The sequence below is a fragment of the Eptatretus burgeri genome, chromosome 1 (genome assembly GCF_056783735.1).
Source record: "Eptatretus burgeri isolate ZD-2024b chromosome 1, Ebu_testis_v1, whole genome shotgun sequence".
NCBI lineage: Eukaryota > Metazoa > Chordata > Myxini > Myxiniformes > Myxinidae > Eptatretus > Eptatretus burgeri.
Genome location: NC_140961.1, coordinates 35703580 through 35718495, shown reverse-complemented (window position 1 = coordinate 35718495; position 14916 = coordinate 35703580). Strand labels below are relative to the sequence as shown.

The 14916-nt window shown below is 45.7% G+C and overlaps 1 protein-coding gene across 1 annotated transcript in view; it reads left to right on the top strand.

Annotated features, from left to right (window-relative positions):
• Window positions 1–5018: 5018 nt before the first annotated feature.
• The window catches only part of LOC147034227 (1-acyl-sn-glycerol-3-phosphate acyltransferase gamma-like), a 46810-nt gene continuing 36912 nt past the window's right edge, over window positions 5019–14916 (top strand). The window contains exon 1 of the mRNA XM_085878901.1: window positions 5019–5163. The gene's annotated coding sequence lies outside the window, so the exon portion shown is untranslated. The remainder of the gene's footprint in view (window positions 5164–14916) is intronic.

Sequence of the window (14916 nt, the reverse complement as noted above, 5' to 3'; positions counted from 1 at the left end):
GTTGTATTTGAGGCTTGCAGTCGTAACTGATCCGAAGGTTCCTGTTTTATAAAATGTTTCACTGAATATCCTTTAGTTATTAATTTCAAATATATTCCAATGCAGAAGTCACGCTTTATGGCTCTTTATTACAATTTTATACATCATCTCCTGGTAGATAGTCTCAATCATTATTAATGAGGTGGTGGTGTTCAAATTCAAGGCCCATGCAGGAGCTAGAACACAGAATGGATCAGCATGCAATAGAACAAAAGGTACCGTGGAAAGAGAGGGGAGAAACACCAATAGGGGCGTTGAGGGGGGAAGATAGAGGGAGATTTGGAGAAATAAAGAATGAGGGGTCGTGGAGTATGCCGGTGGTGGATAAGATGGATACAGAAGCAAACTCTCAGGAAGGAAAAACTGGAAACTTGGAAATGGGAGAGCTTGGGGAGGACTAATGAGGGGAGAAAATATCATGGTTTTGGATGGGGGATGATCTGATATGGTTATGAACAGCTGCCTTGAAGCCCTGGAGGGAAGAATGAGATTGAAGAGAATGTGGAATTTGGTTCTCCAAGCATGGAAAAAGGAGGAATGGATGAGTGGAGGTGAGCAGTGATCCTGGATTTAGGTAGATTCACCAAAAGTGGGTTCTCTACATTGGGACCATACTCTGTGCAGAGCGTTGGTGCTGCCTAAGCTGCCTAACCAATCGTGGACAGGTCGCCACTCCGACACAATACCAGCAAGCTGGCACTCATTTTTGCCGACCTCAGAAGGATGCCAGGCAGAATCCACCCCACCTGGTATTAATTCAACAGCGAGCGGGATCCCAAGCCCACCACCCTTACCATAAAGCCAACACCAAGTATAACATGGGGGTTGTTTTTGGATCATGTGCACCCTGCAGAAACCTGGGGCGGGGGGGGGGGGTGGACATTGGGACAATGCATTGAAAGAGTAGAGGGTGCAAGACCAGAAAAGCTGTTGTTGTTTCGTATGCAGCCTATGGCTGCTGGTTGCATAATTTTCTGGAAGTTCGGTTATGTCGCTGATGCAGTGCCCCTTTTACCAATCCATTCCATTGGGACCATACTCTGTACAGAGCGTTTTGTGCTGCCGAAGCAGTCTCCTGGGCTCTTGGGCACAATCCTGGACGGGTCACCACTCCAACATCGGATACTCGAATGGCTCAATCATCCCAGTAAGCTGGTACTCATTTTGCTGACCTCAGAAGGATAACGGGCTTAGTCAACCCACCTGGTGTTATTTCAACGGAACTACAGTAGCTTGAACTCAAGCCCCTAAGATCTTAAGCCACCGACCTTCACCGTTAAGTCAACACCAGGTTTAAGAAAGACTGTATATGGCAGGAAGACTACCAACCTGTCTGCAATGTGAAAGTGATAGGCCAATATACTCAGCTTCGTTTTGGGAGATTCCAATAATCTTTAAGGTCTTGGTTTCCACAGCATCAAGCTGAGCAAGTTGTGAGGTAGAGGGAGCCACCCCAGAGGGGAGAGCAATACTCCATCAAACTACATGAAAGCCTTGTAGCTGGATAGGAGTTCAGGTATGCCAAGGAATGACTTTGTACGACGGAGGATGCCCAGTCGGTGACTAACTTTGGAGGCCAACTTTGAAATGTGGTTTTCCCAAGAAAGATCATGTCTGATAGTGAGACCCAAGAGTTTGTGACTAGACTTCCTCAAGAGGATCGTTAAGAAAGTAGATACGAGTGACACAGTGAGTGTGAGATTTGTCCCGGAAAATCATCATTAGGATGGGTTCGTCATTTGCATTTCAGAGCAAAATGTACACGGAAGAGCGAAACGTCACCTGTTTCTCAAGTTAGTCCCCTCCCTTCTGCCCCTTTTGCTACACGTCCCATCGATGTGGTCGTGTGCCTTGATGACATCTGCATATAAATCTTTGGGACAGTTAAAAAGCCATTTCACGACACGTGCATTGATGAACCATCGTTTAGTAAAGTAAATTGACACTATCGAGATGTTTTATTTGTGTGCTACAATGAGATGAAAACCACAAGGTGTTGTGTGGAATTTATGAGAGATGACTTTGAACTTTCCAATCCATGTCCCCAAGAGGCTGTCTTGCAAATGTGAAACGATCATGGTTAAGCATTCTGCTTCTCTTCTTCTTAAAAAAATAGATATAACCAGGCATGTTTAGGTTGTCTACCATTCATCTGCTTAACCACACATTCAGGTTCTCCACACATGATTTTTGTTGATCAATGAGCAAGGAGCTATGAGTTTTTCTGGCCCTTTTTCCTTTTGGTGATTCAAGACTCAGATTTTTTTTTTTGTGACATTTATATATTTAGAAGTGATAGTCTCATGTTCATATCACCTTTTACATGTAAATGGTGTGTAGGTTTATTTTATAGTCTTCCTACACCATGGTGGTTTAGACGTTCACGAAGTAATAAATCAATAACAACGAAGGCCTTGCATTACCATTAAAGGATGCTACATGAGCGGCAGATACAAGTTATTGAAGTATTTTTCTCAATGAGTTCAGTCATAGTGACACTTGGACTCTCATTCACAAGACCCGTTCACTTCATGATATAAGTTCAACCAACACCGTGGGATCCAGGACAAACCATCCTCTGCAGTCCCTGGGCCCAGGCAGCAACCATCCTCAGCTTCCAAGCATGTTTGGTAAGTGGAAATTAGTATCCTACTGGATAAAGGATTTCCCTTCAAGCAGTGGAGGGCTGAACCTCATGTTTTGGAAGTGTGGATCAAGAATGTCTCCACTCCATACTGGTTTGCTGATTAGTGTGATCTGGACCGAGGTTCATCACACGTCACAATCTTGAAGATATCATCTTTCTCCTTCTGGAAGCGTTCCAACAAAGTTCCAATTTCGAACCCATGACATTACCTTTTGATCATGCGTATCACCCTTTGGTACCCACCTTGTACTATCCTTTTCAAATGAAAACGAATAATCGTTCCCTCGCTTCCAACAATGACAATAAAGTAATAAAATCTGGCGATTCTCCAAAATTACCCTTTCAAAGTTGATGTTTGCTCGAGTGACGGCACTCGTCAACACTATTTGAACAACTACCTGAAGGATGTGCATCAGCAGAATGTGAAGATAGTCGTCAGTGAATTTCAGCTCGTTTGAGGTTCTTCACAAGGAACTTCAAGATGCCCCCTCCGTTCCACAATACAGTACATGTGACTTGGCCGTCATAATTGACTTACCCACAATGCTTTGGCTGGCTTTGGTCACTTCCTTGTTTGCTCTGCAGATACATGAAATGACAGCATCGTGTTATTCCGATCCGATGTACCATACTCTGTGTCACAGAGCATTAGTTCCGCCGAAGTAGTTTCTTGGCCTGGAGTCATGTTGGGTGCTTTTCCATCACTCTCCCAGCAGTAGTTAGGCAGGAATTTGGAATTTGTTCAAGGTACCGTCGATTGTTCACCTACTCTTCGCGACCGACACCGTAGGATCTTTAACGTCTGGCAAGTAATGGAACCAGTTCAACATCCATCCGAGGGATGGCACACACGCGTTGATGAATCACCCAGCAAAACACCAGGATGACAGTTTATAGCTGGGTGGGGGTTCAAACTCAAGCTACATGGCTTGAATGCAAGTATACTTGAAGGATACCCTGTAAACCCATCGTACTATCTATATATTAAGACTGAATGACCAATTTTGTGCTCCTCCTTGCGGTCGCGTCATGTTTTTCTCGTTATAGTGACCTGGACTGAAAAAAACTTCGTACCTGTAAGAGTGCATCGCACATAGTGGCAGTAGTCAACCTTCAACTCTGAAGCATCTATATATGAATACTGAAGGACCAATTTTGTGCTCCTCCTAGCGGTCGCGTCATGTTTTTCTCAGTACTGTGACCTGAGAAGTTTTGACACGGTGTTTGTACGTCAAAGTAGACACGTGCACAAATCAGGGGACTTTTTCACAAGGAGTAGTGTACACCAAAAATGTCGTGTACAAGGACGTTTTGTAGGCCTCATTAGGTAAGGCCATGGAGAACATCGACTGGGATCCGGCTCTTACGAGAGCCGCCACTGGTTGTCATATTGGGCTCATGGAACGGAATCCGTCTGTGACAGGGTTTCGGCTAGTTTATTAATAATAACAATATCCATCCATCTATCCATCCATTGGGACCATAATCTGTGCAGAGCGTTGGTGCTGCCTAAGCAGTCTCCTTGGCTATTGGGTACAATCCTGGACGGGTCACCACTCCGACACAGGATGTACCAGCAAGCTGGCACTCATTTGGCCGACCTTGGAAGGATGATAGGCTGAGCCAACCCCACTTGGTATTTATTCAACGGTTTCAGGATCTGAACTCAGGACCCTCGGCCACCATCCATGGGGACCATACTCTGTGCAGAGCGTTGGTGCTGCTTAAGCAGTCTCCTTGGCTATTGGGTACAATCCTGGACGGGTCACCACTCCGACACAGGAAGTACCAGCAAGCTGGCACTCATTTGGCCGACCTTGGAAGGATGACAGGCAGAGTCAACCCCACCTGGTATTAATTCAACATCCGAGTGGGATTTGAACTCAGGTTCCTGGGATCCCAAGCCCACCACCCGAACCTTTAAGCCAACACCAGGCACAACAGAATATGAGTTCCCTTAGAAGGACCTTCGATGCAAAAGGAGGTCCATCATTTGGATTCGGCCCATCAAAGTTTGTGGAAGTATTATCACTACCAACCCAGGGAGTTGTTTGTCTGTGCTCTACCCTCCGTACCAAACAGCACTACTTTTTCAAGTCTTTGCTCTGAATCAGCCGGGGTCATATCAGGTTCGACTGATGAACCTTCCAGACTCAGAGCAGATCATCACAACCACTGTTGCGTTTCCTCCTGATATATTCACCAGATCTTTCACACCAACAGGTGTTAAAACAACCAACAAACCAAAGATCAGTAAAACGATGTAAAGAATGAGTTGTTGAAGGAATGAGGGAGGGAACGGATTAGAGGGAGAGGGAGAGGGAGAGGAATAGGGAGAGGAAGAGGAAGAGGAGGGGGAGAGGGAGAGGGAGAGGAGGGAGGGAGAGAGTCGCGTCTGGTTAAACACGGACGGCGAACTTCAGCGTCGGATGTTCCGCGTCCGTTCGAGCGTCACCGCACGTACTGAGGTCCTCGCAGTGAGTACTTACAGCACGGAGTGTTCTCCGTGATTCGTGCTGGGACTTTTGGAAGTGTTTTCACGTGCTGCGTCTCGGGTGTTGGAAGCTGTTGGTTTTGAATTGGATTACGCGCCATTTAATGTGTTGTTGTTTCCCTTTAATGTTGTTTATGATTGATTATTGTGCGATTGTTGTCGTTTAATAGTTAATGTCGTTCAGAAATAAACAGCACAACGTTGTACATAATCTTTAGTGGAAGTAATTAACGTTTGGAGCTGCGTGCGGTCCCTGAACAAAGTTTGGGAGTTTCTTTATTTTCTTCCCCCTTCGATCGGGGCGTGTCCGTCCGGGGTCACCACGTGGACTTGGTTATACAGTAATCCACGTGTTTGTGTGTTAACATTGGGAGTGTCTGGGTCACCCACGTGGACTTGGTTATACAGTAATCCACGTGTTTGTGTGTTAACATTGGGAGTTTCGGGGTCACCACGTGGACTTGGTTATACAGTAATCCACGTGTTTGTGTGTTAACATTGGGAGTGTCGGGGTCACCCACGTGGACTTGGTTATACAGTAATCCACGTGTTTGTGTGTTAACATTGGGAGTGTCGGGGTCACCCACGTGGACTTGGTTATACAGTAATCCACGTGTTTGTGTGTTAACATTGGGAGTGTCGGGGTCACCCACGTGGACTTGGTTATACAGTAATCCACGTGTTTGTGTGTTAACATTGGGAGTGTCGGGGTCATCCACGTGGACTTTGTTATACAGTAATCCACGTGTTTGTGTGTTAACATTGGGAGTGTCGGGGTCATCCACGTGGACTTGGTTATACAGTAATCCACGTGTTTGTGTGTTAACATTGGGAGTGTCGGGGTCACCCACGTGGACTTGGTTATACAGTAATCCACGTGTTTGTGTGTTAACATTGGGAGTGTCGGGGTCACCCACGTGGACTTGGTTGTACAGTAATCCACGTGTTTGTGTGTTAACATTGGGAGTGTCGTGGTCACCCACGTGGACTTGGTTATACAGTAATCCACGTGTTTGTGTGTTAACATTGGGAGTGTCGTGGTCACCCACGTGGACTTGGTTATACAGTAATCCACGTGTTTGTGTGTTAACATTGGGAGTGTCGGGGTCACCCACGTGGACTTAGTTATACAGTAATCCACGTGTTTGTGTGTTAACATTGGGAGTGTCGTGGTCACCCACGTGGACTTGGTTATACAGTAATCCACGTGTTTGTGTGTTAACATTGGGAGTGTCAGGGTCACCCACGTGGACTTAGTTATACAGTAATCCACGTGTTTGTGTGTTAACATTGGGAGTGTCGTGGTCACCCACGTGGACTTGGTTATACAGTAATCCACGTGTTTGTGTGTTAACATTGGGAGTGTCGTGGTCACCCACGTGGACTTGGTTATACAGTAATCCACGTGTTTGTGTGTTAACATTGGGATTGTCGGGGTCACCCACGTGGACTTGGTTATACAGTAATCCACGTGTTTGTGTGTTAACATTGGGAGTGTCGTGGTCACCCACGTGGACTTGGTTATACAGTAATCCACGTGTTTGTGTGTTAACATTGGGAGTGTCGTGGTCACCCACGTGGACTGAGTTATACAGTAATCCACGTGTTTGTGTGTTAACATTGGGAGTGTCGTGGTCACCCACGTGGACTTGGTTATACAGTAATCCACGTGTTTGTGTGTTAACATTGGGAGTGTCGGGGTCACCCACGTGGACTTAGTTATACAGTAATCCACGTGTTTGTGTGTTAACATTGGGATTGTCGGGGTCACCCACGTGGACTTGGTTATACAGTAATCCACGTGTTTGTGTGTTAACATTGGGAGTGTCGGGGTCATCCACGTGGACTTTGTTATACAGTAATCCACGTGTTTGTGTGTTAACATTGGGAGTGTCGGGGTCATCCACGTGGACTTGGTTATACAGTAATCCACGTGTTTGTGTGTTAACATTGGGAGTGTCGGGGTCACCCACGTGGACTTGGTTATACAGTAATCCACGTGTTTGTGTGTTAACATTGGGAGTGTCGGGGTCATCCACGTGGACTTGGTTATACAGTAATCCACGTGTTTGTGTGTTAACATTGGGAGTGTCGGGGTCATCCACGTGGACTTGGTTATACAGTAATCCACGTGTTTGTGTGTTAACATTGGGAGTGTCGGGGTCACCCACGTGGACTTAGTTATACAGTAATCCACGTGTTTGTGTGTTAACATTGGGATTGTCGGGGTCACCCACGTGGACTTGGTTATACAGTAATCCACGTGTTTGTGTGTTAACATTGGGAGTGTCGGGGTCATCCACGTGGACTTTGTTATACAGTAATCCACGTGTTTGTGTGTTAACATTGGGAGTGTCGGGGTCATCCACGTGGACTTGGTTATACAGTAATCCACGTGTTTGTGTGTTAACATTGGGAGTGTCGGGGTCACCCACGTGGACTTGGTTATACAGTAATCCACGTGTTTGTGTGTTAACATTGGGAGTGTCGGGGTCATCCACGTGGACTTGGTTATACAGTAATCCACGTGTTTGTGTGTTAACATTGGGAGTGTCGGGGTCATCCACGTGGACTTGGTTATACAGTAATCCACGTGTTTGTGTGTTAACATTGGGAGTGTCGTGGTCACCCACGTGGACTTGGTTATACAGTAATCCACGTGTTTGTGTGTTAACATTGGGAGTGTCGGGGTCACCCACGTGGACTTGGTTATACAGTAATCCACGTGTTTGTGTGTTAACATTGGGAGTGTCGTGGTCACCCACGTGGACTTGGTTATACAGTAATCCACGTGTTTGTGTGTTAACATTGGGATTGTCGGGGTCACCCACGTGGACTTGGTTATACAGTAATCCACGTGTTTGTGTGTTAACATTGGGAGTGTCGTGGTCACCCACGTGGACTTGGTTATACAGTAATCCACGTGTTTGTGTGTTAACATTGGGAGTGTCGGGGTCACCCACGTGGACTGAGTTATACAGTAATCCACGTGTTTGTGTGTTAACATTGGGAGTGTCGTGGTCACCCACGTGGACTTGGTTATACAGTAATCCACGTGTTTGTGTGTTAACATTGGGAGTGTCGGGGTCACCCACGTGGACTTAGTTATACAGTAATCCACGTGTTTGTGTGTTAACATTGGGATTGTCGGGGTCACCCACGTGGACTTGGTTATACAGTAATCCACGTGTTTGTGTGTTAACATTGGGAGTGTCGTGGTCACCCACGTGGACTTGGTTATACAGTAATCCACGTGTTTGTGTGTTAACATTGGGAGTGTCGGGGTCACCCACGTGGACTTAGTTATACAGTAATCCACGTGTTTGTGTGTTAACATTGGGAGTGTCGTGGTCACCCACGTGGACTTGGTTATACAGTAATCCACGTGTTTGTGTGTTAACATTGGGAGTGTCGGGGTCATCCACGTGGACTTTGTTATACAGTAATCCACGTGTTTGTGTGTTAACATTGGGAGTGTCGGGGTCATCCACGTGGACTTGGTTATACAGTAATCCACGTGTTTGTGTGTTAACATTGGGAGTGTCGGGGTCACCCACGTGGACTTGGTTATACAGTAATCCACGTGTTTGTGTGTTAACATTGGGAGTGTCGGGGTCATCCACGTGGACTTGGTTATACAGTAATCCACGTGTTTGTGTGTTAACATTGGGAGTGTCGGGGTCATCCACGTGGACTTGGTTATACAGTAATCCACGTGTTTGTGTGTTAACATTGGGAGTGTCGTGGTCACCCACGTGGACTTGGTTATACAGTAATCCACGTGTTTGTGTGTTAACATTGGGAGTGTCGGGGTCACCCACGTGGACTTGGTTATACAGTAATCCACGTGTTTGTGTGTTAACATTGGGAGTGTCGTGGTCACCCACGTGGACTTGGTTATACAGTAATCCACGTGTTTGTGTGTTAACATTGGGAGTTTTGGGGTCACCCACGTGGACTTGGTTATACAGTAATCCACGTGTTTGTGTGTTAACATTGGGAGTGTCGGGGTCACCCACGTGGACTTAGTTATACAGTAATCCACGTGTTTGTGTGTTAACATTGGGAGTGTCGTGGTCACCCACGTGGACTTGGTTATACAGTAATCCACGTGTTTGTGTGTTAACATTGGGAGTGTCGGGGTCACCCACGTGGACTTAGTTATACAGTAATCCACGTGTTTGTGTGTTAACATTGGGAGTGTCGTGGTCACCCACGTGGACTTGGTTATACAGTAATCCACGTGTTTGTGTGTTAACATTGGGAGTGTCGGGGTCACCCACGTGGACTTGGTTATACAGTAATCCACGTGTTTGTGTGTTAACATTGGGAGTTTCTGGGTCACCCACGTGGACTTGGTTATACAGTAATCCACGTGTTTGTGTGTTAACATTGGGAGTTTTGGGGTCACCCACGTGGACTTGGTTATACAGTAATCCACGTGTTTGTGTGTTAACATTGGGAGTGTCGGGGTCACCCACGTGGATTGATTCAAATTAGGACCGCCTGTCCTGAAGCTCACCTGGATCAGGAAGAACGGTCACTCAAACCACCCCCCCCCCCCCCCCGCAGACCTCCTCAGACCCTGAATTTTTTTTTAATGCCATGAACAAACTTAAGTACATCACAGGTGGTGAATGTTGTCAAGTTTCATCCAAATCGTGTGTGTAGTTTTGGAGGTGATGGCAAATACCTAATTTGGGGGGGGGTCAAACACTCCCCCCCCCAGACCTCCTTAAGGAGTGCAGATTTTGATGCAGTCAATACAACTTCGTTAGGCATCAGATATGAGGCTTGTGGCCAAATTCCATCAAAATCATAAGCCTGGTGTTGGCTTTGTGGTTAGGGTGGCTGGCTTGGGACTTTACGGTCCTGAGTCTGAGCCCCTGTTGGCTGCTGAATTAACACCAGGTGGGGTTGACTCAGGCTGTCATCCTTCCGAGGTCGGCGAAATGAGTACCAGTGTACTGGTGTAAGGGCACAGCATCATCGGCATAGTCATGCCCCAACAAAATGAGAGCTACCCAGCAGCGAAGCTGTCATATGCAAGAAGAAGATCAAAATTGTGTGTTTGATTCAAGCAATAATGACTGGTGTTTACTGACTGACTGACTGACTGACTGACTGACTCACCCACGGACACTACTCATTTGCATAAGCTAACCTGACTGAAGTCCAGGTGAGCTAAAATGAAAAGTTGAAATGTCTCGAGTCAATAAGTATTTAACACCTTTGCTATGACACTCTACATTGAGCTCAGGTGCATCTGCTTTTCATTGATTATCCTTGAGATGTCTCCACAACTTGATTAGAGTCCACCTGTGGCCAATTAAATTGATTGGACATGATTTAGAAAGAAACAAACCTTTCTATATGAGGTTCCACAGTTGACAGTGCATGTTCGAGCAAAAACACCACCATGAAGTCCAAGGAACTGTCTGTCGAACTCCGAGGTAGAATTGTGTGGAGGCATAGATCTGGGGAAGAGTGTAAAACAATTTCTGGGAGTGTTGAAAGTTCCCAAGATCACAGTGAGCTCCATCAATAGGAAATAGAAAGAATATGGAACTTCGCAGACTCTTCCTAGAGCTGGCCATCTGACCAAACTGAGTAACTGGGCAAGAAGGACCTTAGACAGGGAGGTGACCAAGAACCCAATGACCAATCAGAACTCAATTCCGTGGCTGAGATGGGAGAACTTGCCGGAAGGACAACAATCTCTGCAGCACTTCACAAATCTAGGCTTTATGGGAGAGTGGCCAGATGGAAGCCATTCTTGAGAAAAAGGCACGTGACACGATGACAGCACGCCTGGAGTTTGCAAAAAGGCACGTGAAGGACCTTGACCATGAAGCAAAAGATTCTGTGGTCTGATGAGATGAAAATTGAACTCTCTGGCTTGAATGCAAAACGCTACATCTGGTGGAAAATGAGCAGAGCTCATCACTCATTTAACATGATCCCTACCGTGAAGCGTGGTCATGGCAGCATCATGCTATGGGGATGCCTTTCTGCGGCAGGGACTAGGAGACTTGTTAGGGTAGAGGGAAAAAAATGAATGGAGCCAAATACAGGCAAATCTTTGAGAAGAACCTGCTTCAGAGTGCAAAAAACAACAACCTTGGACTGTAGTGAAGGTTTACATTCCAGCAGGATAATGACCCCAAGCATCCAGCCAAACAACACTGGTACGGCTTCAGAACAAGAACATGAAAGTCCTTGAGTGGCCCAGCCAAAGCATAGACTTGAATCCCATTGATATATAATCAGTGGAAACACTTGAAGATTGCTGTTCCCCGACGCTCCCCATTCAACTTGACAGAGCTTGAGCAAATCTGCAACGAAAAATGGGAGAAAATCCCCAAATCGAGATGTGTAATGTTGATACAGACACACCCAAGAAGACTCGAAGCTGTAATCGCTGCCAAAGGCACTTCTACAAAGTACTGACTCAGGGGGTGGAATACTTATGCAAATTAGATATTTCTGTATTTCATTTCCAATTGATTTGTAAAAAATTTCGAAAAACATGTTTTCACTTATGGGGTATTTAGTGTAGATTGGTGACAATTTTTTTATTTAATCCATTTTAAATTCAGGTTGTAACAAAATGTGAAAAAGTGAACGGGTGTGAATACTTTCTGAAGGCACCGTACGTGCAGTGAGTGGTTTTGAGAGTCTCTCTAGGCAATAGACACGTTTGCTTCACCTGTGTGGGTTTGATTCTCATGGTGGTTTAAAATCTGGTTATCATTTATTTCACCTGGACTTTAGTGTGAATGCTAAAGATCCTTTGGGAGTGTCTGAAGGCCTTTGGTCTCAAATAAGTGACCTGCAATAATTTCCCTCCAAGTCTGTGCCTCTGTCATTGTGATTCAATGGTACAATTATAAACTTGTAATAATCGTCGTGCCTTTGGGTGAAGGAGAAAGCTGTTGAAACAACAATTTATTTTTGATCATCCGAATATGTGCAAGTTGGTCATTTGCTTCTCTTGTGTGTCATAACTTGCCAATGAAGCGATACCGATCCAAACGTTTCCACAATTTCAGTGGCGGAGGTTATGTTTTCACGTCTGTCTGTCTGTCTGTCTGTCTGTCTGTCTGTCTGTGTGCAGGATATCTTTAAAAGTTTTGGATGGATGCAGATGAAATTTGGTGTTCAGGTTGGGTGTGTGACACGGATGAAATGTTTGGATTTCGGTGACGATCCAGATCCTGCTACAATAATTATTTTAAGTGATTCTTCACCATTGAGAGATGGGGCCAAAATGATATACAAGTATAGCATGATATTTCAAAAAATTTTGGGCCCAATATGCTCGACTGAGTACCCTTCCAGTTGAAACTCTTTTTGTCCCTCTCTGCTTGCCAAGTTTGCCATGTGTTATGAGGCCATCTTCATACCTGGCTTTCTGACTTCCTTCACTCCTCTCGCAGTCAATGTGTTGCGATCAATGGAGCTCTTTCATTTCCAAATTCAGGATCGAGTTTTCCAAGGCAGTGTTTTCGGCTGTCTTGTTCCATATATATATATATATATATATATGTGTGTGTATACGTATACACACCTTCTTTCTTTATACATATTCAGTAATCCCCTGTTTCTCGCGGGGATTACGTTCCAAACCTCCCCGCGCTAAGTGAAAATCCGCGATGAATGGACGTCTCCTCCAAAAATCGACTCGTCTGGTCTGGTCGGTTTGGCAGTGATTGGGTTTGAGGTGCCGGAGATAGACTTGTCTGGTCTGGTCGGTTTTGAGGTCCTGGGTACGAGCAGTGCTCGTCCAACGGCGGCAAACCTTTTACCTTCCCGAAGCATATATCGAGCACCTTTACCTTCTCCTGGAGCATCCCAGGACTTTCCTCTGGCGCTTCGGTTCCTTGCCAGAAGCCTTAGAAGGTGCAGGGCATTTGGGCGGCATCGTGGGGCTTGGAGAAAAAAAACGTAGAAAATATTCGAAGTTCACAAGCGAAACTTTGTCTCGTGCGTTGTGTGACTGGTCGAGCACCACGCGTTATAATTTATATTTTATAAATTATTACCGCGATGTACCGGGGGAATCCGCAGAAAAAATTAGTTACGTTCCAACTGAAAACCCGCGATGAACCGGGGGCGCGATAGGTGAACTGCGATAAAGTGGGAGTTGACTGTACATACAACATTGTTAATGACTTCTCCAATGCAATGGAAAACCCTCTCTTCCTTTTTGTGAACAACTCTACATTGTGTGGTGCAGCACCCCCATCCCTCTTTTGAGCAGACAGCAACTACCATCCCTCTTTGGTGATCTGGAAATGATTAGACTTTGGTCTAATAAATGGGAAATGGCCTTCAATCCTGGGAAATTCTACAATGATCAGAAAAATAACCTACCTATCTATTTTCTGGGTCTTCCACTGGAAGGGGTACAGTTTTTTAAACTTCTCGGCCTTGCCATCAGCCATGACCTTTCGTGGGCAAACCACACAGCAGAGCTGGTCTCCGAAGCCACCAGCATAGTCACCATTCTCTGTTGATAAAAATCCCTCCTTGGAAAATCAGAGCTACTCTCACTTTATAAGGCCTTTGTCCTTAGCTCATTGGAGTACTGCTCTCTGCAATCGTCTGGTGCTGCTCCAGGATTCTCTAGAATCTGAAGCTCTCAATATTATTGGCATCTCCGGTAATGAGGCCGAAGCACAAGATGTGTTGCTCTCACATCGTGGGCAGGTCGGTGGTTTCTCCGGTTTTTAAAATAGATTTTTTTCTGACCATCTGTTTTATAACATTGCTCCCTCTGCTCTCTCAGTCCTCAAACCCTCCATAACGACTCCAGAATTGATGCGTTCTTCCATTAAATGCTTCCTGCTTAAACTTCTAAAATCCACGCTGACTGCACATCTTGACTCTCTTATTCCTGATTTCTCCTGTCAATGTAATTACTTTCCAGAAGCTGTTTTTCTCTCACTCTCACTCTCTCTCTCACTCTCCCCTTTAGGATTTAAACAGACAGGGCATCTCCACCTCATGTCATCTGTCATCCTGATCCATTATCCGACCTTATTACCCACACTAACGTCTGAACCCAACCCTTCTACTTACTGATTTCAGTGTTTTCTCTCTCCGTTCTTGCTGCTTATGCCCAATTGTTACCCCGCTACCCCACTATTGATTTAACCTTGTTCTTCCATGAGCCTTACTCTTGTAGGGATTATTTTAATTTTCTGTCACCAGTTACATTGCAAACGAATTCATGGGTGAAAAACAAACTTATTTAAACTTCACCTAACTCCTGTTTTTTGTACTTATAGTTGGTATTGTTGTGGGCCAGGGTTCGGTGGTGAGGACGACCGCCAGACAGAGCAGTCGGGCCGTCTCCCACCAAACACCGGAATTGAAAGGTTGTAACCCCCGGATAACTCCAAAGGTCACGGGTCCCTTAGCGAACCGTGGTCGCCAATATTTTGATGGCGTGAGGTAGGGTTAATTGCCTAATTTCAATATACCTAAGTACCCATGCCATCTAACTACCGGGGAAGCCACACCCTCGGCCGGCTTTGTCCGAACCGAGTCGCTGTTACCGACTCGGATCCGGCGTAACCGAGCGGGAGTTATCAAAGCCGCGCCGGTCCAATGACAACTTACGGCACCGACGGCCTCTCTAATTCTCAATATTCACTGTGCTAGGTCAATGATAGAAATGACAGGCAACGAGCTGGTACATTTAACAGGGGATTTATTTTACAATAATCGG